Here is a 19,836-nt window from a genome sequence, read left to right on the forward strand (position 1 = left end):
TCAGAATCCCAAATGTCCTCTCTATGACATTCCTAGTGCTTATGTGTGCTGCGTTGTAGTGTTGTTCCTGTGGGGTTGCTGGATTGATGTATGGGGTGAGTATATATTCACGCAGGGCGTAAGCACTGTCACCTAGAAGATAGAAGCAAAGACTTAGCAATGGTGATGTTCATACATGTGTGGTGTTCATGTGGGGAAGCGGAATGTGTACGTACCAAGCAGGAGTCCCTCTCCAAATTCTCCGTTGAGTAGACGCCTGTGGATTCCACTGTGGCGGAATATGTAGGAGTCGTGTGTGCTCCCCGGAAATTGTGCCACTAGGTCCGTTATGATGTGATTGGCATCGCACACAACCTGCACGTTGATTGAGTGGTATGACTTGCGGTTACGGAATATGTACTCATTTGCTGCGGGTGGACATATGGGGATATGCGTACAGTCGATGCATCCAATTACATGGGGGAATTGTGCCACCTGGTAGAATGCCTGTTTGTTGCGGTCCAACTGCTGTGGGGTTGTGGGAAAGCTGATGTGGGTGTGTAGCATTGTCAGCATGGCATCTAGGAATTTCTTGAAGAAGCGTGAGAGTGCGCTTTGCGATACGCCTCCGGCTACCGCAATTACCCCCTGGAAACTTCCTGAGGCCAGTAGGTGCAGGCTGCATAGGACCTGGACGTGCGCAGGGATTGCATTGGTCCGGTGTGTCTGGTGCTGCAGTAATGGTTCCAGGTCTGCAATGAGGCGCATGATCATGGCACGATTCAGTCGATACTTCTCGTACACCTCGTCCTCATTCTGCCCGAGCAAGGTGATGCGCAGTCTGAAAACTCTCTCCTGGACCCTTCTCCTGCGCTGTCCTTCCGCATTGATACGCATCCTCCTTACAAGCACGTAGAGGGCTGCCATTTTGTGGTAGCCAACAGGGTCTCCTTGGCCACATTTAAGGTTTTGGTGATTAACACAATCAGTTGCACATGTTTAATTTTTTTTTTTTATTCACATGACTTTTTTTTTAACTTTACCTCCAGGTTCTGATTCCCCTTATTTAGCTCATGCTAAATAGCGATTTTTGGGATTTTCGATATTTGCGACTGTTGTTGCATTGGGTTGCGATTCGTTGTTAGCCATTGGCACTTGCCGGGAGCTATTAGTGATTTCGGTGATTGCTAATTCGGTATTTAGGGATTCGGTATTTTTGCATGTTGGTTATTTGCGATTCGGTATTTTACCGGATTTCATTTAGCGATTCGTTATTTGCTCACGTTTTGGGTTGATGCATTGGGATTCGGTTTATTTTACTCGCTAACGGGTGATTTTAGCGATTCAATTTTACCGACTGGATTTTGGCTTGATGCATGTGCCAGTATAACGTCTCTTTAACCTTTGGTTTCTTCATTGAATTTCTAAGGTTTTATTGAACAAAAACAGATCTTTGTATCACACCTAATGATAAAGTTACTTTAACCTTTGTTTTTTCACTGATTGCTAAGTTTTTTTTAATGCAAAGTAATATTTTATTACCATGTGTAAACACAACCACCCGCAGTGCACAGCCTACGGCAGGCAGCCAAACCCACGCTGAGCACCATCTTTCATCGCACCCGGCTTGGGGTTCGGCCGCAGGACCTGGCTTACAGCAAAGCCCTGTGTTTAACTCCCTGCAGCCACCCAGAGGCAGCTAACCTCACGCCGTGCACAGTGTTTGCTCGTTCGTGGCATGAGGCTATCTGCAGGGCCTGTATTTTGCCAGGCCCTGCTTCCAATTCCCGCAAGCAGTCAACCCCATGCTGCTCACAGCCTTTGACTGGTGGGGGGCCACGGAGGGAGCCAAAGAGCCCATAGGATTCAGCTGGCATTGCTCCTGCCTGCAGCAAGCAGCTATGTATGCCGCTCCTTCCGGATAGGAGCAATACTTGATCTGTAGAACTCAAGTCTGCTCCCAGCTGGCGGGTGCATATTTAAAGCTCCCACCCGCTGGGTGTAGACTTTGTGATTCCTCTTGTTTGGCTGGAGATTTAAAAATTCGCCGGTGGGTGTAAGGAAACTGCTATGTTTCAGGAAGTGGGCTCCCCAGGATACAGCAAGTGTGCCAGCCCTGGGAGATGGGATCCTTGGTACAATAAAGGCTCAGGTAGAAGAGCTATGCTTTGAGTGACATCTTATAGAGTGGCGTGTTGAAGAGTGTCTTAGAGTGAAGGGGTTTAGACTGGAATGGCATAAAGTGTAGTGCCATGTCATAGGGTGGAGTGGCATGATGTAGAGTGGACTGGAGCGTCGTACAGTGGAGTTAAGTGTCGTAAAGTGGAGTGGTGTGTGACATAGTGGAAACAAATGTATCTAAAGTGTCAATGTTTAACTTAAGTCTCAAGCACCTATATATAAAGATTTATACAGAGCAAAGATCATTGACTCATTATTGTCTGGTCTAAAAATCCTTAAGGCATCTTCCTACTATCTCAGCCAAGTTCTGGCAAATGAGAATTATCCATTTCGTTCTAATGTAGTAGTATGCAGGTCAAAAGAACAAGAAATGTGCATTAGTTTCAGAATGTATCTTACAAGAAGGCTAAACAGTCAATAGTTACTTGGCATTTGCTGTGAAAACAATTGACTGGTAAAATTCCAATACAGAATTTTGTAAACAGAGTTCTTGTCCAAGGTGATTTGATCTGATCCAAAAATCATTTGAATACCATTACGTCTTTGACATCTAATAACCTCTCAGTCAGTATACTTGAGTGTGAATCAAATATATATGTAATTAACCAGTTTAAAACATTACATTAATAATATTAATACCTAAAATTATATTTTTCTTTATAGTAATATAAACATTAAATAAAAAAAGTACAACATATTTTAAAACATAACAGCGGTCAACAATAAACAACACTTTCAAAAGTGTTGGTCTCCAGAGGAATCAGATAAACTAGTCTAGCTCCAATTTAAGCAAAAGTAGGAAAAATGTTGGACTTGGAGGGGTTAAATTTACTGTTCCCACTCCAATCAATGCAACAGTAGGGAAAGTGTGGGACTTTGGAGGGTTAGATTTACAATTCCCACTCCAACATAAGCAAAATCAGGGAAATTGTTGGACGTTAGAAGGGTTAGATTTACTATTCTCACTCCATTCTGAGCAACTGTAGGGAAAGTGTTGGACTTTTGAGGAGTTGCATTCACAATTCCCTCTTCAACTTCAGCAAAAGTAGGGAAATTGTAGGACTTTGGAAGGGTTAAATTTACTATTGCCACTACAACGTAAGCAAAAGCAGGGAAAGTGTTTGGCGTTTCCAGGGGATATATTTACTCTTACGTAATCTCTTTTTAAATCACTTTTTATTAGCATTTTCCTTTTGTATAACAAACAGGTACATAACATATTGCATTTAGCACCACGATTTTCTTCAGTTTAATTGTGTCCATGACATCTTGTGTCATATATTTTTTTCATTCCATACCTAACTGCAACCTGAACTTGACTACCCATGTAGAAGCATGTTCATTCCAGGTGATGTTGGCAGGTACAAGTTGCACCATTTTTTGGGGGTGTTGTCTCCTCGCTTCCACTTCATCAAGAGTCACATTCTCATGACAAATTGTTTTATATGCCTAAATGTGCAATAGACTATTCAATGCTTGTTAAATTATGCCAGCTCTTCACTCATAGCTCTATTATGCCCTTCCCCTCATAGTTTGCAGTCCATTGATAGAGTTCCTCAGTGTTTCTTTTTTCCCCGTTATCTAAGGTGGTCGGTCATCATTAACATCATCCTTGTAGGCAGCCATTAGTTTGACCCAGACTCCTGCAATGTTTTTTTTAATTGCCCTCGTCTCCTCCCTACGAAGCTCTCTACCTCATGGTTCCGCTCAACACAGCACCTCTCCTTTCTAGTTCACTAATGCAGGGGCGTACTCACCTTCCATCTCATGGCTAAGGCTCATTAGTAGGGCATTGTTTGCAAACTTGGTTATTCTTCTGGGGTCGCTGGCGTATCCCCAGCAGGTAGCCCTCCGTTATCAACAAGTTAGTTGTCTCCACTGTGTGGCCCACTTTCTCTATCACTTCTGGACTTCCCACTTGTATGGCTGGGCATCTCCACATCATGTGCTGGAAATTAGCAGTGTTAAAATATTTCCACTCCAACTCAAAAACTCCATCCCTACTGTTCACAATGAAATCTACCTGAGCTTTGATACTTTCACAGAGTTGATTTTTTCCCAAACAGCGATAACTGCTCTAGAAAAGACTATGTATTTATCAGGAAATAACTAAATAAACCCTCTTACCAGCAACCTTCTCTAGTGCACAAGGCATTTCTGGAAGTTCTACTTTTGTTACATTGTGAAACCCAATTCTGTCACTGGGTTGAGAGCGTTGCATGTCCATAAAGTGTTCCCTGAGTGCCATCATCAGAGTAGGTTCCCTTTCATCCTGGGGTCTCCCTTGGCGCCTGCCGCTCTTAGGATTCTCAGACTTGCAGTTCCCTTACCATTATGTGGCTTGTAGTCATGGCTCACCAAGGTCACATGCCACACATAGCCATCCAATGCCCCTTGGACCAGCTAACAAGAGTGGTCCCCTGACCCGCCGAACCAGTGAGGCCGCAGGCCTAAGGGGCGCATTCCTAACAGTAAGAGTTAAGCATTTCTTTCATCTGTTTGTATATGTGATTGTATTTGTAAGAGGCTGTGCTTTAGCCAGTATTTGCTAAATGTGGACCACATTAGTGGCATCAGGGTCCTGCCCAAGCAGTCCATGTTTCCACTCACTTTTTAGGTCTCGTCTGACCCAGCGCATGCGCGGGTCTGGCGAGACTTATTGTGAGGGCTCCAAAAAGTGCTACCAGGCCAGCCTAGAGCCACAGTGCATGTGCGCGGGTGCGTTTTACCGCGCTTTACCACCATTACTTTCGGTTTCACGGCCGCTTTGATGTTTGATCGCGATCACTTTCACTTTCACTTTGCATAGCCAATAGGCCTCGCTTTTGGGACCTTATAAGTATTTAGTTATGCAACTGTTGCATGGCTAAACACTTATAAGGTCCCAAAGGCGAGACCTATTGACTATGCCAATGCTTGTTCTCTTATGTCTTTGGCAAGCAATGCACTTGGGTTAGCCCTTCCCCTGCTGTGCAGGGAGAGAAGGGTAGTGTTGTCCACTGTCTCCCACTGTTCTGCAGCGACCGCCGATTCCTTCTTGGGGACTGATTGATTCATTGCTCTTGCAACCATCTGACAAAAGAAGTGTTAGTAGGTTTCTTATTATTACATTTTTTTTGCAGTTTTTATATAGGGTGAACTCGATTTGAAGGTATTGGAGCACTTTACATGAGCACCAGTTACGTTACACAAGGACACACTCATTTCATAGTAGCCCCGGAGGAGATCAAGTGATTTACTAAACATCACAGGATGTTGAGCCGACGCCGAGACTCAAAACTGGTTCCACAGCTTCAAAGTCGCAGCTCTGGCAGTTAGGTGGTGCTTGAAATCATGGATGTCATTTAGGGGTTGCTAGGGATCGCAGCTGCAACCTCTGGTTTGCCTGCAACCAGTGGCACTGTCCTTGCGCTCACCGGCCTAAGAAGTGGCAAGGGCAGTGTCAACCAAAAGTCTTGTTTTCTTTCTGTGCCACTCAGCTACATTGTGTGCATGAAAGTTCATGAAGACCCTCAGCAGCACTTGGGTCTAAGCACAGTAACACACTTTCAAAACAATAATTTAATTTTGCAAGTGGTGATGACCCCTGTAAAAGGCATCTCTGTGCCTCTTGCTGCTCCTGTGCATGTGAGGTGAGCACGAAATGCTGGAGAGGGAGAGAGGGTAGAGCTGATAGACTATGAGGAGAAAGAGAATGAAAGGAAAAGAGGAAGAGCACACTACAGAAAGACATGAGAGGGAAATAGAAACAAATATAGCTGTATATGTAACTGTGAGAGAGGGAGATATTAAAGAGAGAGGTGATAGGGGTGAAAGAGTGTGAGACATTTGAAAGGTGACTGACAGGTCACAAAGAGGCAGGTGAGAGTCAGGCAGAGGGGAAGATCGGCTAGGTGGGATGTCAGTAAAAGAAATGTAATATATATAGACACAGATGAGAAACAGATACTAAGGGGGACAGAGAAAGAGATAGGGGCAGATGGGTGACGAACAACTGAGAGGCAGAGAGATGTTGGTGGGACTTTTAAGAAAGATACAGCTCAGAAGTGGACAGGAAGGAGACAAATAAGAAATGGGGAGATGAGCCGGGAGAGACAAGTGAGGGGCTAGTGAGTTAGAGTCTGTACAGAGAAAAGGAGATGGATGGGGTAGAGGAAGACAGATGAGAGAGATGAGAGAGAAAATGATGAGAGAGAGAGACAGTAGAGAGAAGAGGAGACAGGTGTGTGAAAGAAGTGCAATAAAGAGCCATGTCAGAAAGACAGCTGAGAGAGGTGAGGAGGTGGGCGGACTAGAAAGTGGCAGCCAAAGAAGGGAGACAGTCGAGAGAGTGGTGACAAGGTGAGAAAGCAGAATGTGAGATAACAGGTTATACAGGTTAGAGAGTGACACAAGTGATGATGAGAAGACAGCCGATGGAGAGGAGTGGAGTTTGAAAGGGGAGAGATATAAAGGAGATATTGAGGCAGGTGAGAAAGAGACAGACAAGGGTAAAGAGGTGTGGTAGACAGGGAAGAGAGAAGTGGAAAGAGACAGGTGAGAAAGGAAGTGAGAGAGGGGAAACATGAGATAAAAGGAGAGACACTTCAGAAAGACCCAAGTGAGAAGAGGAGGAGGCAAGAGGAGTGTGAAAGAGACAGTAACAGGTGACATAGACAGTTGAGAGAAATAATAAAAGACAGACAGTGAGAAGTAGACAGCGGAGGGATGGGTGTCAGTGGGTTGAAAGATCATACGACATCAATTCCTGTGATGTCATTGGGGGTGTCAGATGACGTGATGTCACTTCCGCTACCCCTAGCATTTTAGTGCATGGACTTCCCTGCTTCAACTAAACCTGACTAATAAAATGGAATAAAATAAGCATGCTGAGAAGCACGCATTTCTAAAGCTCTATTTACCTAACCTTCCTTTGACTCGGGAGAGGGACCAGCAGCTGCTCTTTCAGGGCTCACTTCTGTAGCCTTAATCCAGCAGATGATTGATGATAAGGCAGTTTCTGCAGCCTTTCAAGCCATGGGAGGGCTACTTGTTGCAAAGCATTCAAGGCGGTAGAACTAGCCTTGTGTCGATTATGCTGAGCCTAAAGCGGAACAGGAAATTGAGGGGCTATTTCCAAGGTTCTATATTTAGCAACCCTAATATAGCGTTCCCTTAGCATTATGCAGTGTGCAAAGTCCTGTCAATGGAGTGGAGGGAGGTCTAGTGCCCTATCTTTCTCAGGCTTGTGTTAAACGATAACCTTTTGTTGGTTCAATGAAGAATTCCCATCTTTTGTCAAAGCAGACCCCCTTATTGCTGCGTTAATATTACCCAAGATGCTAATATTTTAGAAGATGCCTCTCCTACTGACCTGGTTAATAAGAATGTGTCTGCAGTGGTAAAAAAATTGTATGTTGCGCCGCAGGCCATGGCTCAGTATGTGGCGCTGCCCACTTCATCATCGCAGGCTGATGTGCAGCCTGCGACGCCCCCCGCGGCACTTGCTTCTTCTCGGGTGTGTTACAGTGCTGCATGGCTGCCCGCTGTTTCAGCATCTCGGTTACACTCCACGTCGCTTATGTCTAGTCGGGTACGCCACTGCACCACGCGGCAGCCCGTTAATGCTCATCAATACACAGTTGGAACACCGCATTGGAGCTGCGGCTTCCAGTACTTCTATGGGGCATATTTTCACTCACCTTTTGTTTTGCACATTCCAGTATATTCTCCTGGTGATATCTTGTTACTTCTTCTTCCCATGAGTCCTCAATCCTGTTTCCATGAGGGACTTAGGAATGTTCTTTGTTCTACCTTTTCCAAGATGGTGACCTTTCCTATTCCTTATGTTTCCTTTTCCAGATCCAAAATGGCAACTGCTTATTTCCTGCTACATTACTGCTGAATCCTCCATTGCCTTGCGTTGCAACAATCCTTGCTCCTGCTGTTGTGTCCTCGCTCCTGTTAGGAACATTTGTTCCTGCTTGGTGTATTTTTGCTTCCTGTTGCAGTTTGGATTCCATTTAACCTTCCACTCCTATTTGGAATTCTTGCCTTCTATTCGCCACTCCTTGCTGGTGTTTGCTCTTATTTGTGGGTTCTTTCCTTCCTTTCCGTTCCTGGTGTCTCCGCCTTCAACAGAGGTTGTTCCCTATGGGTTTTTTCCCTCTTGGTCTCCTTTTGGAAGGCACAGTCTGCTCTGGCTTTTGATTGTCGGCAGCTCCGAGGCCACCAGAAAGAGTCGCCCTTACCTCTGACAGATCAGAACCCTCAAGAACCGAAGTGGAGTACCTCTACAACACGCCGGAACTGGTAAGAACATTACAAGTCGTGACATCCTACTTTGTTTCTAATTTTGATACATGTGGCAAAACATATGCCACTTATGCTGTTCACACAAGGAAAAAGTGATGGGTGGATTAATTGAATTAATCTCATCCACTGGTAATTACTCTGAGTTGCAACCCAGCCTTTTGTTCTTTAGCCCACCGTGCTTCAGACAGGAATCATCCATATGCAAATCAGCCTTGATCCTGATCCAATAGGAAGAGTCAACCCGTAATGCCAGCCAGGTCCTCTCTGGGTGGGGATACAAGCATTTGAAGACTCTTTTTGGTATATTTGGCCCTCATCAGTAGAGTGAAGCTTGAGTCTTGTGGCATAGTGAACATTGGACCAAGGTCCAGGCATACCCATCGCACTTAGGGCATCACACAGAGGAAAACAAAATAATGATGAGCAGATTGCTTGAATTAACCTCAGCCACTGGTAACTATACTAGGCTGCAATCCAGTGTATTTGTCAATGCTGTTCAGTCCCTTCTTAGAGACTTTCATGTTTTAGCAGGAGGGATACTGCAATGTAATGACCGCACTTCTATTTGGTCAAGGACTGAATAGGAAGTGAGATTCGGATATTTCTTTCAATTGCTTTTGTGCGGCATCATCTGCGCCCTCTGTCACAGAGCACCTCCATACCTGGAAGAATACATGGGTAGAGTATAATTCACAGAAATGTTTTTTAACGCCTTTGAGCGGCTCAAAGTTATTCTTGTTAGAATTCTCACAGGCACGCTCAGCGGAACTCCTTACCCGGTTACAGTGTCTAGGCATGCCATGACCATGCTCCAGTGGTGTTGGTGGCAGACATTGCGGGCTCAAGTATTTCCCTTGTGGTTGTGGAGGTGAGAGGTTTGGTTCTGATGCCTTGGTGGCGTCTCCATGTGAACGCCATTAGGGTTTGTCACAAGAGTTGCAACGCCATGGTGGGTTGTAATTATTTTCCTCAGTCTATCATGACCGCCATGGTGCTTTGGTGAGGGTTTTCTTCTGCCCAAAGCAAGATGGTGGGTTTCACTTCCGTAAGGCCCATTTTCCCTTTCAGGTCAAAGCACACCATTTAAACTCAGTATTCTGTCTCCTGGATGCGTCACAACACTCTCAGGTTTAGGAGAGCTTTTGTCAGATTTATTTTCTTGATTCCCCATCCCTGGTTGTCTGTTTTGTTCTGCGTGCTATTGTCGCCTGCATCCTCAGAAGGTTTTTTACGGCACTGGCTTTTTCCTCCTCTGGTTTTTCTTTGAAGGGCACAGCCTCAAATTTGTGTTACTCACTCGCTGGCTAGCACAGTGGTTTCCACAGGAGATCGCCCACGGTTCAAATCCAGAATATCTCGGCCAGAGAAGCATTCTGTATGACCAGTACTTACAATTTAGCTCCCAGCTGGAGGAGATGGTCAAGAGATTTGCGAAGGATGGCTGGAGACTCTTTTCTTTTCTGCAAGTAGATTGCATGAAATAGGTTCCAGAAGAGTCTTTCAGAGTCTATTTCCAGACCCCACAAACCCCTTTCAATGAAGAGCGTGAGGCCGGGGAGCAATCATTCTTGCACCCAAACATGAAACAAATCAAGGATGCTATCCGACTTTTTTCCACTTGAGAAACAGTCAGGAGCGTTTAGGCTTCTCCCGGATATAACAAGAGTCATTTTCCATACCTCACATACCTTTCAAGATGGTAACACTCATGCCCAGCCTTCCATTGGTCTCTCCTGGGAAATATCCGACTTTTTTCCACTTGAGAAACAGTCAGGAGCGTTTAGGCTTCTGCTTCTCCTGGATATAACAGGAGTATTTTTCCATATCTCACATACCTTTCAAGATGGTAACACTCATGCCCAGCCTTCCATTGGTCTCTCCTGGGAATGTTCTAGCCTTGTTAGACATCAGAGATGCATATTCGCATATCACAGTACACCAAGAGTCCGAAAACGCTCCTGCATGTCCATATTCTGAGACCAGTTCTGAGTGCAACACTTTGGACTGGCATAAGCACCAAGAATCGTCATGAAAGTGCTACCAAATAATGTGAATAACAGACAGATTGTTGTTAAACCAGCAGATTAGGGTGGTGCCATAGTGGTGCAAGACAATACGTCATACAAGACAGAGGCGGCAGAAAATGTCCCTGGATGCATTTAACTATATACTGCCTCCCCAAATCCTTAAACCATTGAATAACCAACCCAGCAGTTCTATAGTGTCTGATTGTGGCTCAATTTCCAAACCACTTTGTACATATATTGACTTCTTCTTAAAACCATTTGTACTTAACACCAAAGGATAAATTATGGTCACTATGGATATTATCAAGAGTATTGAGGACTTCAAAAGTACAGGTTTAATATAATGATTGGAATGTAGTCATTATTTATCAAAAGATACAGCAAACTAATGTATATGGAAATGGCTCTCAAAAATATATCACAATATGTTTACAATTGTACCGTACATAAGAATGTGAACAACGTGTAAGAAATGTATGCCAATGCTTATGGTCCTGCTTGTCAATCTTAAGAAAATGCATGTAATCCTCGCTTATATGCCTTTGAAATTCATTCACATCTGATATTAAAAAAAAGAGTATTGAGGACTATCCTTTTGAACCTACCCCACACCTATTGGTGACAATAGACATCCAAGCGCTATATGCCAACATTCATCATCAGGATGCCTTATATATTACAAGGTAGGTAAATGCAGTGGACAACCCAATATACCCTTGAGGGCTCGGGCGAATATAAATAAACAGGTAGAAGGGTGCCTTCAAGGGATTTATTTAACGATTGGTTTATATAATTTCAAATATCAATTAGAGGTAGGTTAGTTATGGATGTATGTCGTTACAACGCACACTTTTACAACGCATGCACTTACAACGCATTTTTTACAACGCACAATCCATTACAACACATGACATTACAACGCAGGACACTACAACGCATTTTTAAAAACTACCTTTACAACGCATTTCTATTACAACGCATACCACCTTTACAACGCATACCATTACAACGCATAATATTAAATTGCATTTAAGGTAAGTATTAGATAGTATAGGGGTAAAAATTACTATTCTAACTCCAGGGGGTGCAACAGTAGGGTAAGTGTTGGATAGTATAGGGTTAAAAATTACTATTCTAACTCCAGGGGGTGCAACAGTAGGGTAAATGTTGGATAGTATAGGGGTAAAAATTACTATTCTAAATCCAGGGGGTGCAACAGTAGGGAAAGTGTTGGATAGTATAGGGGTAAAAATTACTATTCTAACTCCAGGGGGTGCAACAGTAGGGTAAGTGTTGGATAGTATAGGGGTAAAAATTATTATTCTAACTCCAGGGGGTGCAACAGTAGGGTAAGTGTTGGATAGTATAGGGGTAAAAATTACTATTCTAACTCGAGGGGGTGCAACAGTAGGGTAAGTGTTGGATAGTATAGGGGTAAAAATTACTATTCTAACTCCAGGGGGTGCAACAGTAGGGTAAGTGTTGGATAGTATAGGGGTAAAAATTACTATTCTAACTCCAGGGGGTGCAACAGTAGGGTAAGTGTTGGATAGTATAGGGGTAAAAATTACTATTCTAACTCCAGGGGGTGCAACAGTAGGGTAAGTGTTGGATAGTATAGGGGTAAAAATTACTATTCTAACTCCAGGGGGTGCAACAGTAGGGTAAGTGTTGGATAGTATAGGGGTAAAAATTACTATTCTAACTCCAGGGGGTGCAACAGTAGGGTAAGTGTTGGATAGTATAGGGGTAAAAATTACTATTCTAACTCCAGGGGGTGCAACAGTAGGGTAAGTGTTGGATAGTATAGGGGTAAAAATTACTATATTATGCGTTGTAATGGTATGCGTTGTAATGGTAGTATGCGTTGTAATGGAATGCGTGGTAAAGGTAGTTTTTAAAAATGCGTTGTAGTGTCATGCGTTGTAATGTCATGCGTTGTAATGGATTGTGCGTTGTAAAAAATGCGTTGTAAGTGTAGTGCGTTGTAAAAGTTGCGTTGTAAAGGTTGTTCCCCGTTAGTTATATACCTACAATTTTGTTTACTGTCACTCTTTATATTCTTAAGTAAACTCAATTTATAAAAGGTCAAAAATAGTGCGAATATATCATCACAAATTAACCTAAATAAAAAGGAAGGAGGAGAGAAAGATCGATTTTAGACAGCAAGGAACACTCCTTCAAGGTACCCACTGGCTTCATTATCTTCCTAGTAGAAAAAACACTCAATAAGAACTGTTTTACCTTTCAGAATGACTACTATTACCCTATTAAAGGTGTGCAAGATTGCCAGGATTGGCCCCGGATCTGGCAAACTTTTACATGGATTACTACGAACATCTTTACATATGTCATGCGTGCAACCCGTAAACAGATACTCTAACTGTTCGGAGAAAGTATATAGATGATTTCCTCTTAATTTGTGTAGGCGATATCCCCACACTCAACTTTTTCGTAGACTGGCTTAATGGAGGCTTTTTAGACATTCAGTTTACCAAGTCACACTGTAGTATTGATATAATCATTAGAGAAAAATTCTTTGGAGTGGAACACTCTTTTAGACTGCTCTAGCCATCGCCTGCTCAGCATAAGGGACAATTTGCCCTATGGGCAATTCTCTAAGGTTTGGAAAAACTGTGCACTCTTTTCTGAGTCTGAAACTTTAATCTCCAAATTGCATGAGCATGGCTACCCTTTGGGCCTTCCAGTGAGGACCCATGGCTGAGCTAGAAGGTGGGGAGTGTAGGAAATGGGGGTCTCTAGTTGGCAAGGGCTTACACCTTTGTCCAAGTAGGGACCCTTCTTCCTAGTCAGGATAAGGGAGTTACACTCCTAAAATAACCCCTGCTCACCCCCTTGGTAGCTTGGCACAAGTAGTCAGGCTTATCTTAGAGGCAGTGTGTAAAGCATTTGCACTTAACCGACAGTAATACAGTGTAAGCACTACAAAAGGACACCACACCAGTTTAGAAAAATAGCCAATATTTTTTTATATACAAGACCAAAAACTAGAAGAATCCACACTACAGTACTTAAAAATCTACAGTTATCAAAATACGCCTTAAAAACAGTTCCTTGATGTCGATAGCTCCGTCCGTGGCTATCACGGAGTAGTGAGCAAAAAAATCCAAACAGTTCAGGCTAGTCGCGGTGTCGCTGACCAGCTACGGTGTCGGGAAGACCCGCAAACAGTACCTGTTAGAGATGCAGGGCGCCGAGGCCCTTGAAGTCACTCGCGTTGCAGGTCGAGCTCCTTTCTGTTGGAATCAGGAGCACTGGCGTCGGCAGGCGTCGGGTGCTGCAGTGTGAAGAGCAGCGGTGTGGCGTGCGGTGCCTTCAGGTCGCCGTGCGAGCAGTGGCTCAGTGGTGGTGTCAGATGGCGTCGTCGGTGAGACCAAGGTCGCGGTGCAACTTTGCGGCGGTGCTCTCTGCAGTGCCAAAGCTTCAGCGTGAAGCAGAGCGGAGTGCAGTGCCCACAGGTCACGGTGCGAGCAGCGGCTCTGTGGCGGCATAAGATGGTGTCGTCGGTGAGACCAGGATCGTGGTGCAAGGTGAAGGCAGTGCTCATCACGGTGCTGGCTGGTCACTGTGCAAGCAGTGGCGTTAGCGTTGCTGAAGCGCTGTCGTCAGCTGATCGCCGTCGGTGGGCCAAGGCTGCGGTGCGGGATGAGGGCATTGCTTCATGTGACTTACAAGCGGTGCCCTTGAACCACGGTGCAAGCAGCGGCATCGGTTTCGGCGTGGAGCGGCGGCATCAGGGAGGCCAAGGCGTCCTCATGAAGCAAGGCGGTGCGGAGTGCGGTGCCCACAGGTCGCGGTGCGAGCGGCGGCTCAGTGGCGGCATCAACAGGCGTCGTCGGTGAGACCAAGGTCGCGGTGCGACGTTGCGGCGGTGCTCTCTGCGGTGCCAAAGCTTCGGCGTGAAGCAAGGCGGTGCAGAGTGCGGTGCCCACAGGTCGCGGTGCAAGCAGCGGCTTGGTGGCGGCATCAACAGGCGTCGTCGATGAGACCAAGGTTGCGGTGCTGCGTTGTGGCGGTGCTCTCTGCGGTGCCTTTAGGACAAGGAGTCGGCAGCGGGGTCACAGGCGTCATCGAGTTGCTTTTCCTCTGGTTCAGCACAAAACACACAGTCCCCAGTGCTGCAGGCAGAAGAGCTTGAAGTCTTTGCTGTTCTTGAGACTTCGTGAACAGAGGGCAAGCTCTACCTCAAGCCCTTGGAGAAACAAATTAGGTTGCAGAAAGTCCAGGCCAGGCCTTTCACTGCCCAAGACAGAAGCAGCCACTGCAGGTCAGCCCAGCAAAGCACACAGCAAAGTGGTAGTTCCTCCTCACAGCTTCTCCAGCTCTTCTTCTTGGCAGTCTTCTTGATCCAGATGAGTTCTATAGTTCAGGGGTCTGGGCCCCCCTGTATTTGTATCCAAAAACCCTTTGAACCTCTAGGCAGAGGGTGTCTGTGCCCAGCCAGAACCAGTTCTGCCTTATCTGGTGTGATTTTCCGGCAGGGGGTGGAGACAGCGTTGTCAGAGGCAGACCAGGCCCTTTGAGGTGCAAGGAAATCTCCTCCCTCTTCCCCCATCGCAGCCCAGGTCTATTTAGCCCTTTCCTGACCTACCTAGACTATCGGGAGCCACCCTTACTTCCTAGCCATCTGTCGCCCAAAACCCAGACAGGCAGGGAATACTCGTATTTCTCCCCTATGCACCAAGTACACACCATGTTAGACACCTTTTTGTGCACACCAGACTTCAGCCCGTCCGTCACGCACACGGAGTACCTGGGTAGGACACATCAGCTCCTTGGGAGAAGGCCCCCGATCCCGCTGTGGAGATTGAACCTGCTTGCGTTAGAAGATGGGCCTTTCTGAGATTCCCTGAAGGCTCTCATTGAGACGTACTTTTTAGTTAATGCCGAGTCAGCGTCCACTGTGTTAGTGGAATGGGAGGCATTTAAGGTGGTGGTGAGGAGTCATTGCCTAGGACAATCAATTGGTGTGCAGCAGAAAATTAGACAAGAGTTACTGGGTATGGAATCTCGGATTCGGCAATTGGACAATGTTCAAGGGCTGGAGGCTAACTCTGCAGAGCGTCTGAAAGAGGCCCACGCTAGCTATAGCGATGCATTAGAAAGACTGAGGTGCCATAGTTATCGAGAATATTTTGACAGGGTGCAGAGGGAAGAGGGGAGGGCCGGCCGTCTATTGGTGTGGTTGATTAAGCCTGAAAGCAGAGGAGCACCAATCACGCAGGTTTAGCCAGACACCCGGGAGATGCTCCATGACCCCGATGCCATTTATACCCTGTTTAGCACTTTTTACAAGAAATTATATTCTAGCCCTGGGCCGGTCTCTCATTCTGATATTCAGGATTTTCTGGAAGAGTTGCCATTGCGGACTCTGAACGAGGAGGTGCAGGAGGACTTGGGAGGCCCAGTGACTCTGCATGAGGTCAGGGTTGCTATCGTGGCCATGGCGAAGGGGAAAACACTGGGTCCGGATGGACTTCCGGAGGAGTTTTATGTAGCATATGTGGATCGATTGGCACCACGATTGGTGATCCTATATGCTTAGGCTGTACACAGGGTGCCCGCCCTGAGACGACTCAGAGTGCATTGGTGATACCCCTCCCCAAGTCTAAGGAGGCCAACGCTCCAGTAACGGAGTACCGACCACTCTCAATGCACAACCTTGATTTCAAAGTCCTTAGTAAAATATTGGCGCTCAGATTGCTCCCGCATATGCACATCATCATTCATGTTGATCAGAACGGCTTTATATCCTCCTGTAATACCTCATATAATCTGTGCAGGCTGTATTATGTCCTGTTCCATGAAGAGATGAGGTCAATGCCCTGGAGTCGACCTGGAGAAGGCCTTTGACATGGTCGGATGGGAGTACCATTTGAGACTATGCTCCAGCTGGGCCTTGGGAAGGGGTGGGTAAAGTGGGTTCAACTGTTGTATGCCTCGCCTACTGCACGTGGAAACAGTATCCTCCCAATACCACATACAGCGTGAGACCTGGTAGGGGTGCCCCCTCTCGCCCCTATTGTTTGCACTGGCAATCGAACACCTTGCAGAGTTGATCCAGCAGGGTGGAGCAGGGATGGGTCTTAGATTAGATGGGCGAATGCATATGATCTCATTGTATGCTGATGAACTGTTGGTATACCTGGAGACAGCAGTGCCTGGTACCTCATCTACGCTTACACTACTGGAGCAATTTGAGGCGCTGTCGGGCCTGAAGGTTAACAAGAAAAAGACCTACTTGTTTCCTCTGGTGGGTCCAGCACCTCGGCCGATATGTCTACCAGCCGAAATCAATTGGGCCCCTCACTCACTCAAATATCTTGGGATACATGTTTTTCATTCCCTGGAAGATCTGAGGGGAGGGAACCTGGACAGGGCGCTACAGTCTCTCCGGACATGTATACACTTCTGGCCCACTTTGCAGCTGCCTATCATGGCAAGAGTATCTCTGTTCAAGATGGTTATGCTGCCGAGATTGCTGTACTTTTTTGTTAATTTACCGACCCTGATGCCCTGGGATGCATCGGTCCTTTGAATGCCCTGGTGAGGGACCTGATCTGGGGGGATGATAGACGACGGGTCTCCCTGCGGACACTACAACGCCTGATGGAGGAAGGAGGCCTGGGGGTGCCAGATTATGAATTGTATATGTTGGCTGCCCAGTTGCAGTGGCTGGCGCAGTGGATGGAAGGGGTGAATGCGGAGGGACCCTGGCTAACGGAACCTGACGGTGACCTGCCTTTATTGTTGGGCAAATTATTGAGACCGGCAGTCAGCCCTCCATACAAATCAGTGATGCAGCTTGCAGCCATACACACCTGGAAATGCTGTGTGTGTAAGCTGGGTAGGATCCTGTGGTATTCCCCCACGCTGCCCTTGGTCGGGGTCCCTCATGGCGACCCGCTGGCAGTGTTCACGTTGGAGCAGTTAGAGGCGTGGACAGAGGCAGGCTTAGATACGGTAGGGGATTGTTATCAAGATGGCTCATTGGTCCCGTTCACAGACCTGATGGATAACTACGGCCTTGCTCCCGGCCAGTTCCTGCAGTATGAAGCTTTGGTTCACACCTTTGGACAGTTATGGGGGGGAGGCAGAGATGAGCCTGCGACACACCTGGTACTCCTTGCGCTGAATACATCGGGCACAGCGGGGCACCAAGTGAAATGGCACCACGAAGCATTGGTTGCCGCGGCTACTGGCCCCATGGTGGATCTCATCAGTAAGTGGGAAAGGGCGATAGACAGGGAATTCACGGATGGTGAATGGGGTAAGGTATTGAGATCTCACAAGAAAATATCGAGGAACACCAGGCTTAAATATACACAATTCAACTATATCCATATGGTGTATATGACGCCTCATAGACTAAATGTTACATATGGTGGTGAGATGTGAAAGTGCCCGAGGTGTGCATATGTGGATGCCGGTTTCATACACATGACATGGAGTTGCGGCATAGTACAAGTGTACTGGGAAGGAATACTGGCTAAGATAAAGGAGGCACTGGGGAGGGAACTGGTCCTGTCTATCGAAGTCTGTTTGTTAGGGCTCTTCCCACGTCCTCCTAAACGGAAGGTGGAGAATCGATTTATAGACCTGGCCATGGGCCTAGCTAAGAGACGGATTGCGCTGGTGTAGAAATCCGCTATGGGGCCGCAGGTGGCCAGTTGGAACAGTGAGGTTGTTAGTTGGGCGGGAGTGGAAGCCAGAGCCTTGAGCTGGGAGGAAGCGAGGGGCATCCGGAAAAGGCCGATAGCGGATTTATGGAAGGAAGTACTAGCGAACTGGGAAAACCCGGAGCAAGCATGAAATGTTGGTGAGGAGTCAGTGAGCGGTAGCGAGTGATCTGCACTTGCTCGCACAGATGGGCCTGGCAGAGGAGGACTGGAACGTACCCAACCTCTCACTTTTGGGAGGGTGGACAAGCGGCCCTAGTAACTGCCAATCCATACGCATGTGTGGTGCAGCTCACTGGGAATATCAGATTAGATCAGGCGTCAAATAAAGTTGCAGTTTTGCCTCTGGAGGGCATTTCTAGACCATATTTCAGCTTGTAAGACAGTATTTAGAACTTTTGCACTCATGTGACTTTCTTTTTTGATAATCAACTTTATTGGCATTTTGAACTGAATACATCAGCAATAGTCAATATGTATAACATTAAAGTAAAGATATGTCGTCACTATCTTATATCCTTGGATGGTATATGCACCTTGCAAATCTTGATCTCATAAGGTCCAGTATAGTATACAAATTCAGTGTGGTGAAACATATTAGTTCTATCTGACCCATCCATTTATCCCAGACCTTGCAATATTTAGCCGGGCATCCCCTGGCTTTGTACAGGGGTTTCTCTTGTTCCGCGCACCAATCTACCCCTCTGCGCCAGTTCGCTATGCTAGACGGGGTAGAATTCTTCCAAATGATAGCAATGTCTCTTTTAGCTACAACCATGGCCGTGTTAAATAATAATTTGTCAGATCTAGACCCATCCAGCCCATCCGTGATTCCCAGGAGCGTGTTCAATGGATTGTGCGGGACTTCCCAGCCCAAGACCTCAGTGAGTTTATTTTCGATAGAGTCCCAGGATTGCGTCAGGAGGGGGCAGGACCATACCATGTGAAAGAAGTCTGCTTGGCCTCAGTTGCAGTGAGTGCAGGGCGCAGTCGGGATCAGGCCAGCGCTGTGGAGGTGCTTTGGGGCTAAGTAGGCTGCATGTAAGTAGAACAGTTGGATTAGACGGAGCCTGGCCGAGGAGGTGATCATTTTAGGTGCCATTAGTGCTTCCCTCCAATCTTCCTCTTCTAGGGGCCCCACCCAATTTTCCCATTGACTCCTGAGTCGATCTAGTGCGTTTGGAGTGTTATTAGTTAGGGAACGATAAATGCGTGAGATCCCTCCCTTTCCCAGATTTCCCATCATGGTTTGTGCTTCTGGGGAGCTGTATTCTGGCAAAGTCATGCCAGTTGGTATATGTGTATGAAGGGCATGGCTTAGTTGCAAATATCTATAGAATTGTGAGGAGTGTAAGGAATGCCGGGTCTGTAGGTCACGAAAAGTGATCATGTAGTCGCCAGTCCATACGTCCCCAAGCTGAGATATCCCAATGATGTCCCACTTCCGGAATCCCTCCAATTAGCTGACCTCCCTGAGCCAGGTGCCCTGCCAGAGTGGTGTGCATTGGGTCAATTTGTTCGCCCATTGGGTATGATGCAAGTAAGCCCGCCAGGCCAGGAGAAACGCTCGCGTCACCATAGGGAGAGTTCTGGGTATGGGACCCCCATACATCATCGTCTGGATCATAGGCAAGCCCAGGTTGCCCAATTCAATT

The 19,836-nt window shown here is 46.4% G+C and overlaps 1 long non-coding RNA gene across 2 annotated transcripts in view; it reads left to right on the forward strand.

Moving 5' to 3' along the window:
* LOC146775854 (uncharacterized) overlaps positions 1 to 19,836 on the forward strand; it is a 1,053,880-nt gene that overhangs the window by 1,026,439 nt on the left and 7,605 nt on the right. For both annotated transcript variants that reach the window (XR_014972230.1, XR_014972231.1), the window contains one exon: positions 8,002 to 8,451. This is a non-coding gene — a long non-coding RNA (uncharacterized LOC146775854). The remainder of the gene's footprint in view (positions 1 to 8,001; positions 8,452 to 19,836) is intronic.

Source organism: Triturus cristatus, chromosome 12, assembly GCF_964204655.1.
Source record: "Triturus cristatus chromosome 12, aTriCri1.1, whole genome shotgun sequence".
Classification (NCBI taxonomy): domain Eukaryota; kingdom Metazoa; phylum Chordata; class Amphibia; order Caudata; family Salamandridae; genus Triturus; species Triturus cristatus.